We start from the raw sequence: 22,019 nt of genomic DNA, 5'->3' as shown, positions 1-22,019 counted from the left end.
TGAAGCCTGGGTTTTTTTCCTTTAATTGCCCAGATTTTATTGGCTCTTTTGAGTTCTGCAATATTCACTTCAGTTGAATTTTAAAATATTGATAATCATCTGCTGGAAACAGAAACAGAGGCTTCAAGGTCTACCAGTGAATGTTAAGACCTCTTACTTTTGACATACCAGGACTTTTTCATAGCTCATTACTTTCTTCTTTGTCCAGCCTCTATACTGACACAGCTTGCTTTCTTGGTAAGAGCTTGCTTGAATTTAACTCACAAATACAGCAAAAGCATTGCATCCTGAAAAGAGGCAAAATTCATAGTGTTAATTCTCATTTCTAAATTTCTAAGTATCTTAGCAGCATTTCTTTGGTGAAATCAGGGTTTGATTAGAGGAATTTTCTTTTTGCTATAAAAGAAATAAATCATGAGAATATAATGTACTGCACGATGACTATAGTCAATGATACCGTATTGTGTATTTGAAAATTCCTAAGAGGTAGATATTTAAAGTTCTCATCACAAGAAAAAAAAAACTTTGTAACTATGTATGGTGACAGAAGTTAACTGGAGGATTTAAAAAATTTCTCAGTGTGCGTTTTGACATTTCATTTCATTAACTCAACATGAAAGGCAGGAAGAAGCTTTTCCTAATTAGATTCGTAAATCGGAAACCAGAATTAGTATCACTACAAAATTTTAATGAATTCCGAAGAAAATGCTGCATTTCCAAGTACAAGATAAGAATTTTCCATTTCAATGAGGAAAAAAAAAAAGTTAAGTTAAGGGGGTGTGACGGTCACGTGCAGAAAGCAGCTTGGGGCTCCTGTTAAATCTTCCCAGCTCATTGTAGCCGGTAGTGAGCGCCTCCATCTTTGCTTGGCATGGGGACGTTCAGATTTAGTAACACCAGCTGTTATTTGATTCGGTGTCAGGCTCCGCATCACAAGCTGGAGCCTCCTAGCTGGGTTTATCCCTCCAAAATGCCACCATGTCCTGTGTTTGCTGCTCAAACCCCACAGCATGCCACCGAGAATCAGGACCATCGCAGAGGGTAATTAAAAAGATGATTTCTTGGGCGCCCGGGTGGCTCGATCGGTTTAGCGCCCCACTTTGGCTCAGGTCATGATCTCAGGGTTTGTGGGTTCCAGACCCGCGGTGGGCTCTGTGCCGACAGCTCGGAGCCTGGAGCCTGCTTCGGATTCTGTCTCTCTCTCTCTCAAAAATAAATCAACATAAAAAAAAAAAGATTATTTCTTGTGCAGAATAACTTCATAGCTCCGCCTCTCTCCCACCTGCGGTTGCTGGAGAGGGGAAACGCTTCCAGGAGGTTGCAGGAGTCGGGCATCTCTGGGAAGAACGTTTTAAAGATAACGTTTAAAGAACGTTTGAGGACGTTGAGCTCTCAGTAAGTCCTTACCGGATGCTTGTGTTTGCTGGGAACTGGACTAGAGCGGTGAACAAACGCAGCGATCCCCCCCCCCCCCCCCCCCCCCCCCCCCCCGCCTTTGTCCCCTTGTGGAGGGTTTTAGCTTGGTTTTGCTTTGCACGGTTTCAGTTCCCGGGATGGGCCAACCTCCCTCCAGAAGCAGATGCCCCTCCTTTTGACGCAGTAGCGTCATAACGTCAAGAGCCGCGGAAGGCTACGTCACAGTGGTTACGTCACAGTGCCTAGATCACAGTGCCTACCGCGTTCACGTCGCTTCCTCTCATTGTGGGGGCATTTTATCCTCTGACGACAAACACCACGGCAACAAGTAGGGTGAGTGCCGCATAGGACGATATTTTGAGAGAGACCACATTCATATAACTTTTATTCTAGAGCATTATTGTAATTGTTCTATTTTGTTATTAGTTACTGTCAATACCTGACTGTGCCTAACTTATAAATTAAGCTTCACTGGGCACCTGGGTTGAGCGTCCGACTTCAGCTCGGGTCATGATCTCGCGGTCTGTGGGTTCGAGCCCCGCGTCCGGCCCTGTGCTGACAGCTCAGAGCCTGGAGCCTGCTTCCGATTCTGTGTCTCCCTCTCTCTGCCCCTCCCCCACTCGTGCTCTCTCTCAAAAATAAATAAACATTTAAAAGAAAAAAAAAAAGAAGGCGGTAGTGCTTTGGGAAACTATAGGCAACACAAGACAAGATCAGAAAAGAGGGCTGGCAGTGATAAGAGATTGGAAAAGGGGTTAAGTGGTTTTCTGGTGCCCGGACCAGCTCTAGCCAGCCTTGAGCAGACGCTGGGTGTGAGATCACAGGGAAGACTGCTGTCCTGGGCAGTCCTCTCTTTGGTGGGCACTGCACACAGCATGTTCCGTACATCTGTCAGCTGCCCAGGATTTGTTCCTTCCCCCACTGAACTGAGAAATGAGTTTTAGGGTCAGATTCCCCAGGCAAAAATTCATTAATCTCGTCCAGTGGCTGATTACAGTTTTTTCAGTCTTCATCCCCCTGAGCAAGAATACCTACCGTTTGTTCAGCTGTCACTCTCTATTCTTCTGCCCTAACATGCTCCCAGCATGGGTTTCTCGATCCTTTGTCTTAGTGCCTTGTCTGAAGTTACATTAACTGCATGAGCATTCTGCAAAGCCTGGAGCCAGGAGTTCGTCTCCCAGGAAGGTTCCTCTCACAGACTTCACATTAGGGAAGCCAAGATAAGGGCTTGGTGCATGAATGACAATGATACATTGCCTTTTCCCCTTACCTGAGAGGACAGAGCCACTGGGATAGAGATGGGGAGGGTGGTGATAAACTATTAAGCTTTTTGAGATATTTTGAAGTAAGAAACATGTGCAATGTGCATTAATTTGCATCCTACTGGTACTGAATGCTTATTTATTTATTTATTTATTTAGAAAGAGAGAGGAAGGGAAGACAGAGGGAGGGAGAGAGAGAGAGAGAGAAAGAGAGAGAGAATCCCAAGCAGACTCCGAGCTGTCATTGTAGAGCCCCGCATAGGGCTCGATCTCACGAACTGTGAGCGGAGATCAAGAGTTGGATGCTTAACCAACTGAGCCACCCGGGCACCCCTGAATGCTTTTCACGTAGGCATTCTCTGTGTACATTTCAAGAAGGTGACAGAAACAGTTAAAAGTTGACCCCATTACCTTCTTGAACTATGACAGGAATGCAAATCCCACATTCACAAGTTTTGTCAACAGGGTTATGTTAATCCGTTCAGATGATCTAAGGACATCGATTTCCCATTACTCCTATAAAACAATGTCACATTAACTGGGCTCATCAGAAGGGAGGGAGTCTGACCGTATTTCTATTTGGGTGTCTGAGTTACCAAGGGAGACAACACCACCATCAGAATGCAAAATGCTTCCAATCTTAAAACATTTAAAAATAAAGCAAGGACATATGGAAGCAACCGCAGGACTTGTGCTCAGACTCCGAATCGGTGCAGAGCATGGGGTGTCCGGAGTTAGGCGCCTCCTGCGGCCTCTGCCCGGCTACCCTCTGTTCTCCACTGCAGTGATTCCCGCTGAAGGCAAGGAGAGGTGGGAGGACTCTCCTCTCCTCTCCTCCCCTCCCCTCCCCTCTCCTCTCCTCTCCTCTCCTCTCCTCTCCTCTCCTCTCTTCTCCTAGTAGGATGGCAAAGGCTGAACATCTTATCATTTAGACATAGAATAGCTGTAATTAAACAATAAAAAAAATTTGTTGAATCCCACTATTCTAACCCAACAATTGCTTTTCTTTCTTCAAGTTTAATCCATAGCTTTATTCATGAGAGACTCTTAAAAAATGAGAACAAACTGAGGGCTGTTGGGGAGTGGGAGGGAGGGGAGGATGGGTGATGGGTATTGAAGAGGGCATCTTTTGGGATGAGCACTGGGTGTTGTATGGAAACCAGTTTGACAATAAATTTCATATATTTAAAAAAAAATCCATAGCTTTATTCCCATATGGACAATTTTTTAATGTTGTTGCCATGTTGCATATGCAATTGCAGGGCCTGCTTTTAGGAGAGGAAAACTTCAGTGACATTTATTTCAGGGCCATTTTCCATGTTGTTCCAAAGGCTTTCTGTTTATCATGTTTAATGATTGAATAATACTCCATTGACTGGATGCCTCATAATTTATAGACCAATTCCCTTGTTGTTGGACATTTAGGAAGGCTATTGTTTTTGGCAGACTTGTGCTGCTGCAGAATTCCCAGCTGCGTGGGCTGAGATGGAAAAGGAAAGATCCTTCCAGGGCAAGCCAAGATTGGATGCTGGGGAGTGTGTGGACAAGATGCCAAAATTGAGTCCATGGAGCAGAAGTAGAGCTGGGAATGGATCAGGATTAGAGTCCAGGCTAATACGAAAGAGCTTATTCCCCCACTCCTTCTTGTTTTACTTGTTTGTTCCCTTTTATCTCCATTCCCCGATCCTATTTCTTCTATTCTTCTTTTTTTTTTTTTTTTCCAACGTTTATTTATTTTTGGGACAGAGAGAGACAGAACATGAACGGGGGAGGGGCAGAGAGAGAGGGAGACACAGAATCGGAAACAGGCTCCAGGCTCTGAGCCATCAGCCCAGAGCCCGACGCGGGGCTCGAACTCCCGGACCGCGAGATCGTGACCTGGCTGAAGTCGGACGCTCAACCGACTGCGCCACCCAGGCGCCCCATCTTCTATTCTTCTTTAAGTAACCATTCAAAAGTGTTTTCCAGAAGCAGCTATCCAGAGAGGAATTACTTGTAATTCCACTGAGGATCACTGGGGCAGGATTTCTGCTGGGCTCCTGCCAGCGTGTGGGGCAAGGGTTGGAAGATCATGGGGAAAACCCTGGTCAAAGGTTCAGGGTGGAAAAGATTGCTTGATGCTCGAATTTACTTGTGCGTGGATAAAAGACATAGTCTTTAAAGTCAGTTTCTCATTAGCTAAGGTAAGTTCAGCTACAGTAATAGAAGACATCAAACACTAAACCTTTGGTTTAGTGACCAAAGGACAAGTGGTTTATTTCTTTGTCTCCTAACAGCACATGGCTGGTATTCAGGTCGGTGGGATGGCACTTCTTCGTGCAGTCGTTCTGGTTCTGATCTCCTCAACATGTGCCTTCTAGAATCTCCCCGAGTATCTCCATACTTGCCCACAAGAAGGGCAAAGAGAATGAAGGAGCATGAATGGGAAGTCGTATGAGCCTGGGCTGCAATAGGGGGACATCACAGCCATTCACATTCCATTGTAGAGAACAGAGCCATGCGGGTAATGTGATCTAGCTGTAAGGGTGCCTGGGAAATGTGATCCCAAAGAAAAAGAGCAAATTTGGGGGCAATTAGTGATATCTGTACAACCAGTAAGTAGTACATGTAACATTTTGGCCTGCCATCTGCCATTCTCCTTTGTCTTACTTCTTAATTGGTTCAGAAGTTTTGCAAACAAGGGCACTATTTGAGAACCCCTGAAAGTCTCCCCTAACAAAATTATTTCGGCAGGTCGCTGGTTTTCCTGATACGAGTATACTCTCAGTGATATCTGTGGGAGTGGAGGAGGGGGGTGGGGAAAGTACAAGAGAGAGAGGTAGAAAATACTTCTGCGTGGTGGGGTATATATAAAAGTCCTAAGGTCACACCCGCTGTGGGGCCACTTTCACTCTTCTTAACGATACAACTTTATCATTATGGACACCTCGTAAGCAGACATTTCAAGTGCATGGGCCAGCATATATTCCTTAGCTGGTCATTTTAAACTTTCCTACAGCTTTATATGCCTCGCATTCATTTATTCAATCAACATTTAGTGGGTTCCTGAAACAGCTTCTATTCTAGTGCCGCTAGTATATAGAAAACATCAAAAGATACCAAAGTTTTAGAGTAAAATGAACTTGAAATTCTTAGAATTAAAGATAAACCATGAGTTATACCTTGCTTTTAGGATAGGAGAAGTGATTTAAAAAAATGATAAAATAAGATTTGATTAAAAAACCCCCCAAAGAGTTCTTGAGTTCTAAAAATAGGTTAGGCAATGGAATGGATAAAGAGTAAACACTTGCTTCTCAAAAACGATCTCACTAACGGTGAGCCAGAGAGATACAGTCAGGTGGGGCATGCTCCATGAGTTCAGGAAGGTGTTTGCCAGTAGCAGTCTTTACAAGGCCAGGAAGAGAAAAATCTGTTTCCTGTATTTCCCCGATCTGTGCCAACCTGCTTCCTTGCCATAGCCCTGTTCTGAATTCTAAGCCCCTCATGCCTATCATGTGGCAGTGAGTAGACCCCCCTGAGCTCAAAGTTGGCGGCTCCATTTGGACTGTGTCACCTCACATCCCACTAGCTTTTAGGAGTTCTGGGGTATGAACAGGAGTCCTCGCAAGGGCCACTTCTCATGGGGTACCTACTGTGTGCCAGCCACTGGGTGCCATATTATCTGTGCCATATTATATTCAGTAGTTCCCATAGCCTCCCTGAGAGGGAGGCGCTACTATTTTTTCCACATTGCCTGCTAGTAAAACTCAGGCTTCAGTTATTGAGCTTCCCTGAGGTCACAAGGTGAATCAGGAGCAGCAGCCAGGGCCATTAATACCTGAACTTGAGCATAAACCATTATACTATGCTGCCTTTCCTTTGAGCCACAAAGCATGCGTAAGCACCACATTCTCAAGTTATAACATGCACACTCTTAAGATTCTTTTTCTTTGAATAAAAATACTGTCTTCATTAAAAGAAAAAAATCCTCCTCTCCATGTCCCTAAAACTGAAAGAAAATCATTTACACAAGTATCTTCTGAGGTAACTTGTTGCCCCAAATGTTTAAGATAAAAAGGTGTGTGATTTGGGGTGCCTGGGTGGCTCAGTTGGTTTAGCGTCCAACTTCAGCTCAGGTCATGATCTTGTGGGCCCTGTGTTGGGCTGTGTGCTGACAGCTCAGAGCCTGGAGCCTGCTTGGGATTCTGTGTCTCCCTCTCTCTCTTCCCCTCCCCCACTCACTTTCTGTCTCGCTGTCTCTAAAATAAATAAACATTAAAAAAAAAAGGTGTGCGATTTAAGTAAGACAACTAAATTTTTAACACTAGAAAATGGGGCCACCTACCTCATAGAGGTCTTTTCCATTTTAAACAAGAGGATGTGTAAGGAAATTTCTGTAAACTAAACAATGAAACACAAATGATTATTGCAATTGTTATATCGACAAGTCTGGAAACATATGAATGTGTTAGGAAATATTTTATGATAAAAAACAAGTACTTTGATGAGGAAATGCTTCCAAAAAACCTTACAGGTCCTCCCCAGTTTTTTCCCAGCCACTCAATCTATGCATTTATGCATTGGTAACCTTTTTGAGAGAGTTCCTCATCCACCCTCTCTCAACTGAGCCTCTGGGATTATGTACAATCCAACAGGAGAGTGAATTTCAGTAGACAACCAGTGATAAGATTTTGTGGTTTTGGTTTGAAGACTCTTCTAGAGGTATGGAATATTAACTCTCTGCAAATGAAAAGCTGTTAATTGGTTGGCAGGGAATTAGACTGGTCTTATTTTTCATCAAGGCTTAACTCCTCTAACTGCCCGTATTGTACTCTTAGACTAAAATAGATCACTGTATTAAAATAAATAACCTCCTCTTATTATCTAAAGTGTTTTAGGTCAGTAATTTTAAATGAAATACCTGTCATTTTAAAAGTTCAAGAACTCTTTAGGTCTCGGGAAGGATTTGTGGATCATAGTCTGAAAAGGTGAAACGGAAGCCATTCGTTAAATGTCATCATTAACCAAACAATCTGGATGAGTATTTAGATCTACTGAGGGAAATGTATGCAGGTTTCCCTCAGAAATAAAATAACTGAACATTGTTAGAAATAACCGTGAGGTTGAGAAATCACAGTTCTATCTCCAAATCCTTCCAGGCTCCTGTACCTAAACACAAATAAGAAGTGACAGTTTCTTCTTAAAGAGAACAAACTGCATTCTTTAGTCTGGCCTTGAAGTTACAGTTAACGGCAAAAGGAAGAGCCGAATCTGTAACTAGTGATGCATTTCCAGGGCTCTTAGTTTCCTGTCTTCCTTTGCAAATCAGTTTCCAAAAGGAGGTGTCTGCCTTGCTTCCCACTTTCTTTTGCTGGGTATTCGCGTGTGAGATGTTGTTGTGGTATCAGTCATACCTCAGTCTCCAGCCAATTCAGCAGTGTTCCCATGGAGACTGTTGACTGAGCAGAGTGTGAACTGAATCAGCCACTCATGCCCAGAGCTCACTGTGCTCCTGTTGATGGTCTAATACCAAGCCCAGCAGCAACATGATTGGTGCCATCGTTAGTTTTCTAAGCCCCTTGGCCAGCAAGGCATTCTAGTCAACATTTTACTGACTGCCTGCAATACTGTAATGGCCCCTCACTGGGTTCCCTGATTCCATTCCTGCCCCCCTACAATCTATTTTCTACTCAGCGGCCAGAATGATCCTTCAAAACTCCAGCAAGGTAAAATGGTGTGCAGTTGCTGTGGAAATGGCATGGCGGCTTCTCAACAAAATTTAAAGATAGAATTGCCATATGAAAATAACATATGGTCGTATTATTCCTAGGAGGCTTTTCTGAGCCACTGTGTCTAAAACAGCACCCTCTGTTCTCGTACCCTAGGTTTGTTTTCCTTCACAGTACTTACTACTCCCTGGTAGTATTTTGTACGTGTGTGTTTGTCTATTTTTGTCTATCTCTCTAGCTAGAATGTTCGCTTAATGAGATCGAGGATGTTGTCTGTTCTATTTATCACCGTATCTATAGTGCCTGGTCCCTATATTATTGACAGAATGATGAATGAAAGAATAAATGAATGAGTGAACCAGTGCTACAGAGAGGGTACAGAAAAGGTATCGGAGGGTCCAAAGCAGAGGGCAGATGACTGTGTCCAGGCATCAGTAGGAGTGGCCAGGTGGGTATGGTCTCTTGTGCAATGAGGTCAGCACGCCCCCCCACCCCCCTGCGCTTGATGGAGCTTCAGGCCATGCTGCGTGCCTGGGGAGACTGAGGAGGAGGACTATTGTCACCTTCTCTAGTTGCCTGCATTGCCTGACATTCTTCGGTTACCACTTTCCCGTTTCCATTTCTCGTCTGAATCTCTGCCTCTCAACTTGGGTTTCAAAGAATTAACATCTGAGCCTGCCATCTACAAGTTTTTGACAAAGGCAGGCCCAGCGACTTAGAGGTGATGCAGGTATCATCACCTCCAGCAGACGTGCCGGCCACTTTAATGAATTTTGTTCAGAAAAAGTATTTCCATCTCTTCTTCCTGCTTTAGGCTCCAGTGTTTGATAAAATGTTTGCCTCTTCTCCTGCTTGAACTCTTGAGGGCCAAGCGTGTTCTTAATTTAAACCTTAACCTTAGCTTTGACTCTTCCCTTCACCCTCCCAGGCCTCAGTGACTCTTTATGTGCGGCTGGATTATTTTTTAATGCCTGTTTAATACTCCAGAGCTATTCGTATAGTAATAGTCGCTATCACCTAGAGTAATCTGCCCGAATCCACACCAGAACAGCTGTGATGACCTGTCAACTTTCCCGGGGGTCACTGTAACTTTGTTTTGGTTATGACATGGGATCGGAGCCTGGGAGTCCTCACCGGGATCCAGGCTGATATCCAGCCCAGATACATTTGCACTTGGAAAGCTGATCACACACATATGGCTGAGTGGTGGTTTTTTGTTTTTTTTTGTTTTTTTTCCCTCAGATGTTTTCGTTTCATCCGTTAAAGCTGAAATCAAGCCTGGGATGCATTTTTGAGGCTCTTACCAAGATGTCATAAGGTGAGTTATCAGACGTATCGATTAGAAATCCATAAAAGTCTGTTTCTAAACTTGAAGGTTGTCAGGGCCCGTTTTGGTTCGAACTGGTATGGCTTCCTGGAGGAAAAGAGGTTTCAGGCAAGAGCAGAGGAGAAGTAGGTCTCTTCTGAGCAGAGGGTGGGGGAGGAGGGAGGGCAGTGGAGTGAAGAGAAGACCGGGTGCACTTGGGAAGCTGCGGGCAGCTCAGCAGCCCTTCCCCTGGGTAGGTTTTGTGGGCAAGAGCTGAGAGGGGAGCACAGAGAGCAGGCCATGGCGGGCTTGGGGGCTCATGTGAAGGGTTCAGAATTGTTCTCTGAAGGAGGTGGGGAACGGCAGAAGTATTTAAAGCTAAAGAGAAGACAACTGTTTTTATCAAAAAGAATCTTTGTTGGGGCGCTTAGCTGGCTCAGTCTGAGGGGCCTGTGACTGACTCTTGATCTCGGGGTTGTGAGTTCGAGCCCCACGTTGGGTGCAGAGATTACTTCAAAATAAAATAAAAAAAAATCTTCCTTTTGCTGCTGAATGAACTTCCTTTTGCTGAATGAGATTTGAAGGCGGGCAGGAAACAAAAGATGAAAGTAGCTTGAATAAAAATACGGAAATTACGTTGAGGAAAGTGGAGATATGTTTTTAATAGACTTTATCTTATTTATTAATCATTATCTTTTAAATAGACTTTATTTTTGAAAACAGTTTTAGGTTTCCAAAAAGATGGTCCAGAGTTCCATACACCAGCTCTCCCTGCCCCCCACCCCCCCTTCATGTGTATACAGTTTCCCTTTTTATTAACATCTTACCCTTAGTGTGGTACATTTGTTGCAATGGATGAGCTTATTGATAAATGACTATTACCTAAATTCTGTTGTTTGCATTAGGGTTTTTTCTTTGTGTCGTACGGTTCTGTGGGTTTTGACAGATGCATAATATCATGCATTTACCACCGAAATATTATACAGAATAGTTTCACTGCCCTAAATATCCCCTGTGCTCCACCTACTCACCCCTCTTCCCCCTAAAACTGTGGAAGCCAATGATCTGTATATCGTCTCACAGTCTGCCGTTCCAGAATGTAATACAGTTGGACTCACACAGCACATACAACTTTTTCAGCTGGCTTCTTTCACATAGCAGCGTGCACTTAAGGTTCCCCCGTGTCTTTTTATAGCTTGATAGTGCCTTTTTTATTTTTTAAATCACTGAACATTGCATTGTATGGATGTACCACAGTTTATGTATTCACATACTGAAGGACATCTTGGTTACTTCTAATTTTTGCAATTATGAATAGAGTGGCTATAAATATACATGTGTGGGTATTTGTGTGACATAAGTTCTCAGTTCTTTTGAGTAAATACAAGTAGTGTGATTGCCGGATTGTATCGTATGTTTAATTTTGTGAGAGACTAGCAAACTGTCATCCAAAGTGGCTATACCATTTTGCATTTCCACCAGCAATGAATAAGAGTCCTTGTTCCTCCAAATCTTTGCCAGCATTTGGTGCTCTCAGTGTCTTGGAGTTTAGCCATTCTAATAGGTGCGTGGTAGTATTTCCTTGTGTCAGTTTGAAATTTCCTAATGATATATGATATCGAAAATCTTTTCATATGCTTATTTAACATCTGTGGCTCTTCTTTGGTGAGATATCTGTTCATATACTTTGCCCATGTTAAAATGAGGTTGTTTTTTTTTATTGTCGTTTTAAAAATTCTTTCTATTGTGGGTTCTAGTACTTCACTAGATGTGTGTTTTACAAAGGTTCTTTCCCAGACTGTAGATTGTATCTTCATTCTCCCGATAGTGTCTTTTGCAGAGCAGGTTTTTTTTTTTTTTATTTTAATGAAGTCCAGCTTGTCATTTTTTTCTTTAATGGGTTATGCTTTTGGTGCTGTGTGTAAGAGGTCATCATCAGACCCAAAGTCAACGAGATTTTCTCCTACATTCTAGGCATTTCACAGTTTTGTGTTTTACATTTAGGTCATGTACCCACTTCCAGTTAATTTTTTATGAAAGATATAAGGGCTTGTCTATATTAATTTTCTTGTGTATGGATGTCCAGTCGTTTCGGCACTAGTGGTTAAAAAGGCAGTTCTTTTTGTATTGAATCGCATTTGCTCCTTGTTGACTATATTGTGCAGGCGTATTTCTGGACTCTCTCTTCCGTTTCACTGATGCTTTTGTGTGTTCTTTCACCAACGTCATACTGTCTTGATTACTGTAGTTTTACGATACGTTGGGTAATGTCAGTCCTCTGACTTTGTTCTTTTCCTTCAATATGGTGTTGGCTAATCTGGGTCTTTTGACTTTCTATACAAACTTCAGTCAGTTTGTCAATATCCACAAAATAGCTTTCTGGGATTTTCACTGATATTGCATTGAATCTACAGACCAACTTGGGAAGAACTGGTATCTCAAGAATATTTAGTTTTCCTATCCACAAACATGAACTATCTCTTCATTTCTTTATTTTTTTTCCTTCCAAATTTTTATCTAAATTCAAATTAATTAACATACAGCGTAATATTGGTTTCAGGAGTAGAATTTAGTGATTCCTCACTTACATATAATACATCCTAACAAGTGCCCTCCTTAATGCCCATCACCCGCGTCACCTCCATCAACCGTCAATTTGTTCTCTGTCTTTAAGAGTCTCTTGTAATTTGGGGCACCTGGGTGGTTCAGTTGGTTAAATATCTGAGTCTTGATTTCATCTCGGGTCATAATCTTACAGTTCCTGGGTTTAAGCCCTACATCGAGCTCTGCACTGACAGTGTGGAGATGCTTTGGATTCTCTCTCTCTCTTCCTTTCTCTCTGCCCCTCCCCCACTCACATTCTTTCAAAGTAAAAAAATAAATAAACTTAAAAAAAGAGTCTTTTGTGGTTTGCCTCTCTCTCTGTTTTTATCTTATTTTATTTTCCCTCCCTTCTGCTGTGTTCTTCTGTTTTCTTTCTTTCTTTCCTTTTTTTTTTTTTTAAAGATATGCTATCTTTTTAAAAAGTGTTTATTTTTGAGAGAGAGAGCGAGCACAAGCATGAGAAGGGGTAGAGAGAGAGGGAGACAGAGGATCCAAAGCAGGCTCCAGGCTGACAGCACAGAGCCCAATGCAGAGGTCAAACTCACAAACCATGACATCATAACCTGAGCCAAAGTCAAATGCTTAACAGACTGAACCACCCATCTGTGTTTTTTTTCCTTAAATTCCACATATAAGTGAAATCATACGGTATTCGTCTTTCTCAACTGACTCATTTTGCTTAGCAGAATACATTCTACTTCCATCCACGTCACACATGGCAAGATTTCATTCTTTTTGATGACGGAATAATATTCCATTGTATTTATATATGACATCTTCTGTATCCATTCATCAGTGATGGACATTTGGGCTCTTTCCATACTTTGGCTATTGTTGATAGTGCTGCTATAAACATGGGGGTGCATGTGCCTCTTCGAATCAGTATTTTTGTATCCTTCGGGTAAATATCTAATAGTGCAATTGCTGCGTTGTAGGGTAGTTCTACTTTAAAAGTTTTGATGAACCTCCATACTGTTTTCCAGAGTGGCTGCACCAGCTTGCATTCCCACCAACAGCGTGAGAGGAGAAGTTCTCTTTTCTCCTTATCCTTGCCAACACTTGTTGTTCCCTGAATTGTTAATTTTTAGCCATTCTGACAGGTGTGAGTTGGTATCTCATTGTGGTTTTGGTTTGTATTTCCTTGATGAGTGATGTTGAGCATTTTTTCATGTGTCTGTTAGTCATTTGTGTGTCTTCTTTGGAGAAGTGTCTTTCGTGTCTTCTGCCCATTTCTTAACTGGATTATTAATTTTCTGGGTGTTGAGTTTGATAAGTTCTTTATCAAATTTGGATACTAGCCCTTTAATATGTCATTTGCAGGTATCTTCTCCAATTCCATCAGTTACCTTTTAGTTTTGTTGATGGTTTCCTTTGCTGTGCAGAGGCTTTTATCTTGATGAAGTCCCAATAGTTCATTTTTGCTTTTGTTTCTTTTGCCTCCGGAGACATGTCTAGTAAGCAGTTGCTACGGCTGAGGTCAAAGAGGTTGCTGCTTATTTTTCTCCTCTAGGATTTTGATAGTTTCCTGTTTCACATTTAGGTTTTTCATCCATTTTGAATTTATTTTTGTGTGTGGTGTAAGAAAGTAGTCTAGTTTCATTCTTCTACATGTCACTGTCCAGTTTTCCCAACACCATTTGTTAAAGTGACTGTCTTTTATCCATTGGATATTCTTTCCTGCTTTGTTGAAGATTAATTGACCATTTAGTTGGAGGTCTATTTCTGGGTTCTCTATTCTGTTCCATTGATCTGTGTGTCTGTTTTTGTGCCAGTTCCATACTGTCTTAGTGATTACAGCTTTGTAATACAGTTTGAAGTCTGGAACTGTGATTTCTTCAAATTTGGTTTTCTTTTTCAACATTACTTTGGCTATTTGGGGTCTTTCCTGGTTCTATATAAATTTTAGAATTGTTTGTTCTAGCTCTGTGAAGAACATGGGTGTTATTTTGATAGGGATTTGAATGTGTAGATTGCTTCTGGTAGTACAGACATTTTAACAGTGTTTGTTCTTCTAATCCACGAACGTGGAATATTTTTCTATTTCTTTGCGTCTTCTTCAATTTCTTAAGTGTTTCAGAGTACAGATCTTTTTTTTCTTTTTTTCTTTTTTTCTTTTTTTTGAGAGTGAGAGAGAGAAAGCATGAATGCACAGTACAGGGGAGGGGCAGAGGAAGAGGGAAAGAGAGTGTCTCAAGCAGGCTCTGTGCTCAACCTGATGCAGGACTCGATCCCATGACCCTGCGGTCATGACCTGAGTTGAAATCAAGAATCGGATACCTAACCACTGAGCCACCCAGGCACCCCCAGAGTACAGATCTTTCACCTCTTTGGTTAGGTTTATTCCTAGGTATCTTATGGGTTTTGATGCAATTGTAAATGGGATTGATTCCCTGATTTCTCTTTCTGTTGCTTCACTGTTAGTGTGTAGAAATGCAACAGATTTTTGTACATTGATTTTATATCCTGTGATGTTGCTGAATTAATGTATCAGTTCTAGCAATTTTTTGGTGGAGTCTTTTGGGTTTTCTACATAGAGTATCATGTCTTCTCAGAGTGAAATTTTGACTTCTTCCTTGCCTATTTGGAGGCCTTTTATTTAGTTTTGTTGTCAGATTGCTGAGGCAAAGACTTCCAGTACTATGCTAAATAGCAATGGTGAGAAGTAGAATCCTTATCTTGTTCCTGACTTTAGGGGAAAAGTTCTGTTTTTCCCCATTGAGGATAACATTAGCTGTGGGTCTTTCGTATATTGCCTTTATGATGTTGGGGTATGTTCAATCTATCCCTACCTTATTGAGGGTTTTTATCAAGAATGGATGCTGTGTTTTGTCAAATGCTTTTTTTGTGCATCTATTGACAGGATCATATGGTTCTTATCCTTTCTTTTATTAATGTGGTATATCATATTGATTGATTTAAAGGTATTGAACCACCCCTGCAGTCCAAGAATAAATCCCACTTGATCTTGGTGAATAATTCTTTGAATGTACTGTTGGATTTGATTGCTAGTATCTTGTTGAGAATTTCTGCATCCATATTCATCAGGGATATTGGTCTATAGTTCTCCTTTTTAGTGGGGTCTTTGTCTGGTTTCGGAATCAAGGTAATGCTGGCCTCATAGAATAAATTTGGAAGTTATCCTTCCATTTCTATTTTTTGGGACAGTTTCAGAAAAATAGGTATTAACTCTTCTTTAAATGTTTGGTAGAATTCTCCTGGGAAGCCGTCTGGCCCTAGACTCTTGTTTGTTTGGAGATTTTGATTACTGATTCAATTTCTTTGCTGGTTATGGGCCTGTTCAAATTTTCTATTTCTTCCCCTTTCAGTTTTGGTAGTTTGTATGTTTCTAGGAATTTATCCATTTCTTCCAGATTGCTCAATTTGTTGACATATAATTGCTTATAATATTCTCTTGTAATTGTTTGCATTTCTACAGTGTTGGTTTTGATCTCTCCTCTTTCATTTGTAATTTTGTTTATTTGGGTCCTTTCTCTTTTCTTTTTGATAAATCTGGCTAGGGGTTTATCAGTTTCATTAATTCTTTCAAAGAACCAGCTCCAAGTTTCATTGATCTGTTTACTGTTTTTGTTCCCCCCTATATTGCTTATTTCTGCTCTAATCTTTATTATTTCCCTTCTTATGCTAGCTTTAGGCTTTATTTGCTGACCTTTTTCCAGCTCCTTTAGGTATAAAGTTAAGTTGTGTATTTGAGACTTTTCTTGCTTTTTGATGAAGGCTTGTGTTGCCATATACATCCCTCTTATGATTGCTTTTGCTGCATCCCAAAGGTTTTGGACTGTCGTGTTTGCATTTTCATATCCTTCCATGTATTTTTTCTTTTTAATGTCTTCTTTAATTTCCTGGTTAACCCATTCATTCTTGAGTAGGGTGTTCTTTAACCTCCATGTATTTGTGGTCTTTTCAAATTTTTTCTTGTGGTTGACTTCAAGTTTCATAGTATTGTGGTCTGAAAATATACATGGTATGATCTCGGTCTTTTTATATTGGTTGAGGCCTGATTTGTGACCCAGTATGTGATCTATTCCAGAGAATGTTCCATGTGCGCTCAAAAAGAATGTGTTTTCTGCTGCTTTGGGAAAAAATGCACTGAATATATCTGTTAATTCCAGCTGGTACAGTGTGTCTTTCAAAGCCATTGTTTCCTTTTTGATCTCCTGCTTAGATGATCTGTCCATCGGTGTAAGTAGGGTGTTAAAGTCTTCTATTATCATTGTATTGTTGTCAATAAGTTATGTTTTTTTATTAATTGTTTTATATATTTGGGTGTCCTCATATTGGGGGCATAAATATTTATAATTGTTATATCTCGTTAGATAGTCCTCTTTATTAGGGTATAGTGCCCTTCTTCATCTCTTATTACAGTATTTGGTTTAAAATCTAGTTTCTCTGATATAAGTATGGCTGCTCCAGCTTTCTTTTGATGTCCATTTGCATGATAAGTGGTCCCCCACACCTTTACTCAGGGATGTGGGGCTCAAGGGTGCGGGGTTTGGCAAAAGCAGCTCCAGCCTCCGCTGGGGGTGCTGTGTTGTGCACTGAAGTCTGACCCTGCTGGTGGGTGGGGGAAGATGGCATCACCCCACTCTCTTGTCTCCAGAGAGGGGAGCTCGCATGTGCTGCTGTTCAGGAAGCCCTCACAGAAAAGCAAACAGTCTCCCTTCTTGTGTCCCAGGCTTCTGTCAGATCCTTGCTCTCCCCCTGTCTGTGCTCAGGCTATTGCCATGCCTGGTACCACAGTTCTCCTGTGTTTTATCTCTGGTGCTTGGCTGGGATTCAAAACTCTAAATCCTAAAGGACCCGGCATGGCTTGGACCCACTTCCCTCCTCCAGAGGAGAGCCTTGCCTCACTGTGTCTGGTGCTATTTTGTCCCAGAAAAGCAGTCGCATGGCTGTGCAGGTGCTTGGAGTTTATGGTGAAGCACAGGGAAAAGCAGTGAGCAGGTTATACGCCCTCTGTACGTGCTTCTGTCTTTTGCTGATGAATGGCTGCTCAGTGGCTCACACGGACTCTTTTGTTCTTGAAGAGGCAATAGACCCTCTTGCAAACGTGCTCCAGGAAGGGGAACATTCTTTCCTAGGGTGACCCAGGGGATCCCTTCACGATGCTGTGAAGGCTTCCAGGCCTCCACTCTTCTTCCTGGGATTGCCACTGTCAGCCCTGATTGACTCTGGCAAATGGCACGGACTTCTCAAACCTCAGAATTTGAGTTCCACTGTTTATAAAAACTTGTGATAGTCACTTCCTCTCGATTCCCCAGTCACTGGTTTCGGGGAAGAGTTTTTCTTGTGTGAACCCAGCACATGGCTCTGTCTCCCTGTCTCTTTTTCTCTCTCTCCTTTGTCCACAAAAAGGGCTCCCTCCTCTCCATGGCACTGCAGCTTTTCTTTCCCCTACTTCATGTCTTTGCACCCCATACTTGCCACGTTCTTTTCTTTTAATCGTGCAGATTTTTCTCTTAATCCTCAGCTCGATTTCCTAGGTGTTCAAATGATTTGATGTTAATGTAGTTGTGTTTAAGGGGCAAGGTAAGTCTAGGGTTCTCCTACTACTGCACCATCTTCTCTCTTCATTTCTTTAGATCTTTGTATCCTTCATCAGAGTTTTATAGTTTTTCTCATATAGATCTTATATATATTTTGTTAAATTTATGCCGAAGTATTTTATTTTTGGGAGTGCTAATGTAAATGGTGTTGTGTTTTTAATTTCAAATTCCAATTATTCATTACTGACATATAGGAAAGCAATTGACTTCTGTATATGAACCATCAAGTAGACGTTAGCTGTAGGGTTTTTGTCAAAAAAATTTTTTTTAAATTAAGTTGAGGAAATACTCTTTTCATAGTTTGCAGAAAGTTTTGTCATGAATGAGTATTGGGTTTTGCCAAATACTTTTTCAGTATCTATTGATACCATCATGTGATATGGTTTTTCTTTTTTAACCTGTTAATGGGATGATAGATCTCATTAATTGTTTTTCAAATGCTAAACCAGACTTGCATATCTAGGATAAATCCCACTTGGTCATGGTGTATACTCTTTTTATGCAATGTTGTTTTCGATTTGCTAATATTTTCTTGAGGAGTTTTGCATCTATGTTCATGAGAAATGTTGGTCTATAATTTTCCTTGTTTGTATTGTCTTTGTCTACTTTCGGTATTGGAGTAATTTTATTCCCTCTGCTTCTATTTTCTGGAACAGATTGAAGACAGCCTATTATTTTCTTTAAATTCTTCTTTGGTAGAATTCAGCAGCGAAACCATCTGGGCCTGGTGTTTTCTGTTTTGGGAGGTTATTAATTATTGATTCAGTTTCTCTAATGGAGGCCTATTGAGTTTATCTATTTCTCCTTGTGTGAGTTTTGGTAGACTGTACCTTTTAAAGACTTGGTGCGTTTCATCTAGGTTATCAAATTTATGGGAATACAGCTGTATATAATATTCTTTAAAATTTTTAAAAATTATTTTTAATTTTATTTATTTTTGAGAGACAGAGAGAGATAGAGCATGAATGGGGGAGAAGCAGAGAGAGAGGGAAACACAGAATCCGAAGTAGGCTCCAGGCTCTGAGCTGTCAGCACAGAGCCTGATGTGGGGCTCAAACCCATGAACTGTGAGATCATGACCTGAGCCAAAGTCAGATGCTTTAACTGACTGAGCCACCCAGGCACCCCCTTTATAATTGTTTTAGGTTTATTTATTTATTTTGAGAGAGAGAGAGCACAAGTGGATAGAGGCTGAGAGAGAGGGAGAGAGAGAATCTCAAGCAGACTGTGTGCTTTTAGTGCACAGCCTGTCTCAGGGCTCGATCACAACCTGAGAACCGTGAGATCACAACCTGAGCCAAAATCAAGAGACATCCACTTAATCGACTAAGCCACACACGTGACCCCCCCCCCTTTTTTTTATTTTAAAGTAAGCTCTATGCCCAACATGGGGCTCAAATTCATGATCCTGAAATCAAGAGTTGCATGCTCCATGGACTGAGCCAGTCAAGTACCTCTTTTATTAACCTTCTAATGCCCATGGGATCTGTAGTGATGGCCCCTTTTTCATTTTTAATAATAGTAACTTGTGTCTTCTATCTTTTATTCATTGTTAGTCTCATTAGAAATTTATCCATTTGGGGCGCCTGGGTGGCTCAGTCGGTTAAGCGGCCGACTTCAGCTCAGGTCACGATCTCGCGGTCCGTGAGTTCGAGCCCCGCGTCGGGCTCTGGGCTGATGGCTCAGAGCCTGGAGCCTGCTTCCGATTCTGTGTCTCCCTCTCTCTCTGCCCCTCCCCCATTCATGCTCTGTCTCTCTCTGTCTCAAAAATAAACAAAACGTTAAAAAAAAAAAAAATTAAAAAAAAAAAAAAAAGAAATTTATCCATTTTGTTGATCTTTTCAAAGACATAGCTTTTGATTTCATTGATTTTCTCTGTTAATTTTTTGCTTTCAGCCTCATTGGTGGTTGCTCTATTTTTATTATTTCTCTTATTCTATTTCATTTGGATTTAATATGCTTTTCTTGTTCTAGTTTCCCACACAGAAGCTTAGATTATTGAGTTTAGATTTGTCTTCTTTTCTACCATATGCATTAAATGCTATACACTGTCCTCTAAGCACTACTTTTGCTGCATTCCACAGATTCTGACATTTTACTTTCATTTTCAACTGGTTAAAAAAAATTTTAAGATTGTTCCTGAAGCTTTTTCTTTGACCTATGTGTTACTTAAAGCCATGTTGTTTAATTCCCAAATATTTTGGGTTTTCCAGTTGTCTTCCTGTCATTGATTTCTAGTTTAATTCCACTGTGGTCTGAGTGCACAATTTGTATGATATCTGTTCTTTTAGATTTGTTAAGGTGTATTTTTATAGCCCAGTATGTGTTCTACCTTGGCAAACGCTCCATGCAAACTTGAGAAGAATGTGTATCCTGATGTTGTTTGTGAAGTATTTAAAAAATGTCAGATGTAGTTGATCAGTGTTGCTATTCAGTTCAACTGTATCGTTATTGATTTTCTGTCTGTTAGATCTATTAATTACTAACATAAAAAGGATAGGTTTTTTGAAATGTATGATCCTCTAGATTTTAGACATTGTAGTAGGTGTGTAGCATCATCTCATTGTTGTTTTAATTTGCTTTATTTTTATCTAGAAGCAATCTTAAGCTTACAGAAAAGTTCCAAATATAGTACAAATGATTTTTTCTCTCCTTAACTATTTGAGAATAAGTTGCTTATTTAATGTTCCACCATCCTTGAACACTTTAGGGCATATTTACTACAAACAAGGACATTTTTCTACATGATCATGATATAACCATCTACATCATGCCCCAAGATCCTCGTAGTCAATAGTACTAAAGTTTAGACATAAACACATGCCTATATGTGTGTGTATTACATTCATATTTATTTCTTCATATATCTGTATATATTAAAAATCCTAAATCCAGGGGCGCCTGGGTGGCGCAGTCGGTTAAGCGTCCGACTTCAGCCAGGTCACGATCTCGCGGTCCGTGAGTTCGAGCCCCGCGTCGGGCTGTGGGCTGATGGCTCAGAGCCTGGAGCCTGTTTCCGATTCTGTGTCTCCCTCTCTCTCTGCCCCTCCCCTGTTCATGCTCTGTCTCTCTCTGTCCCAAAAATAAATAAACGTTGAAAAAAAAAATCCTAAATCCACACCTGTATACCTCCGGTTCCTAATCCAACATGTCAGGGGTTCAATCTAGTTTTCTCTCTTTCCATGCTGGAAGCTCCCTGTTGTTTTCATTTCACTCCTGCTCTGGCACCCTGGGCCACTGCAGCTTTCTTCCATGCCCGCCCGCCCACATGTTGATGTTGTTGCATACCTTCCTTGGCCCCACCTAATGGCTTTTGTACTGATTATTCAGGAAGGGAAGGGAAGAGAAGAGCAGGGTGAGATGTAGGGGAACAAATGACTAGATCTGAGAAAGATTAGGAGATAGAATAAATAGGACTTGGTGATTCATCAGATGTGGAGGTGATGGAGGAATAGGAGTCAAAAGTGATACTCAGGTGTGATTCAGGTAGAGAACAGAACAGGAATAGACTTGGTGAATGTGTGGGAGTGAAGTAGAAATGTAGAATTGCAGCTCAAGAGAGAAATATGACTTAGAATAAAGATTTTATATTCATCAGATTATATATGACATTTAGAGACAATAGAAATGGATGGAATTTCCCCAGAAATATGTGTGTGTGTGTGTATGTGTGTGTATGTGTGTGTGTGTGTGTGTGTGTGTGTATCATTCTAATTTAGGAGATGGGCAGAGAAGAATTGGCTATCATGTCAGGGAAGTCCAGGGAAGGCAGTCCTTTGAACCAAATGCTACCAACAGCTCAAGTAAGATAGGGAAAGAAACACACTTCCTGGATTCAGCAATATGGTGATTAGTGACTTTCAACATAGTTCAAGTAGATAGGAATGTTGGTTGGTAGTGGGGGCAGCTGATTGAAAAGAGAATGTTAGTTTAGAAAGTGTGGAAAGTAAGCAAATGTTTCAAGAAACATGTCTGTGAAACAGAAGAAAAATAAGAGTCCCAGTGCTTGGGGGAAGGCAGGCAGCCAAAATTTATGAGAGAACTATGCCAATTTCAGTACTGATGGGAGATACTGAAGACCTAGGGATGAGGGGAAATAAATATTGTAGGTCTCTGATGAGGCTAGAGGTCAGTCATTCTCCTATTTGAGAGAGACATC

At 41.2% G+C, this 22,019-nt stretch overlaps 1 long non-coding RNA gene across 1 annotated transcript in view; it reads left to right on the top strand.

Annotated features, from left to right (window-relative positions):
• The first annotated feature begins 1,701 nt into the window (after window positions 1–1,701).
• The window catches only part of LOC123586883, a 236,387-nt gene continuing 216,069 nt past the window's right edge, over window positions 1,702–22,019 (top strand). Inside the window, exons 1-2 of the long non-coding RNA XR_006707004.1 lie at window positions 1,702–1,749; window positions 9,629–9,704. This is a non-coding gene — a long non-coding RNA (uncharacterized LOC123586883). The remainder of the gene's footprint in view (window positions 1,750–9,628; window positions 9,705–22,019) is intronic.

The sequence above is a fragment of the Leopardus geoffroyi genome, chromosome B1, assembly GCF_018350155.1.
Source record: "Leopardus geoffroyi isolate Oge1 chromosome B1, O.geoffroyi_Oge1_pat1.0, whole genome shotgun sequence".
NCBI classification, from domain to species: Eukaryota; Metazoa; Chordata; class Mammalia; order Carnivora; family Felidae; genus Leopardus; species Leopardus geoffroyi.
The sequence above is the reverse complement of the archived record's forward strand: the minus strand, read 5'-3'. Positions and strand labels throughout refer to the sequence as shown.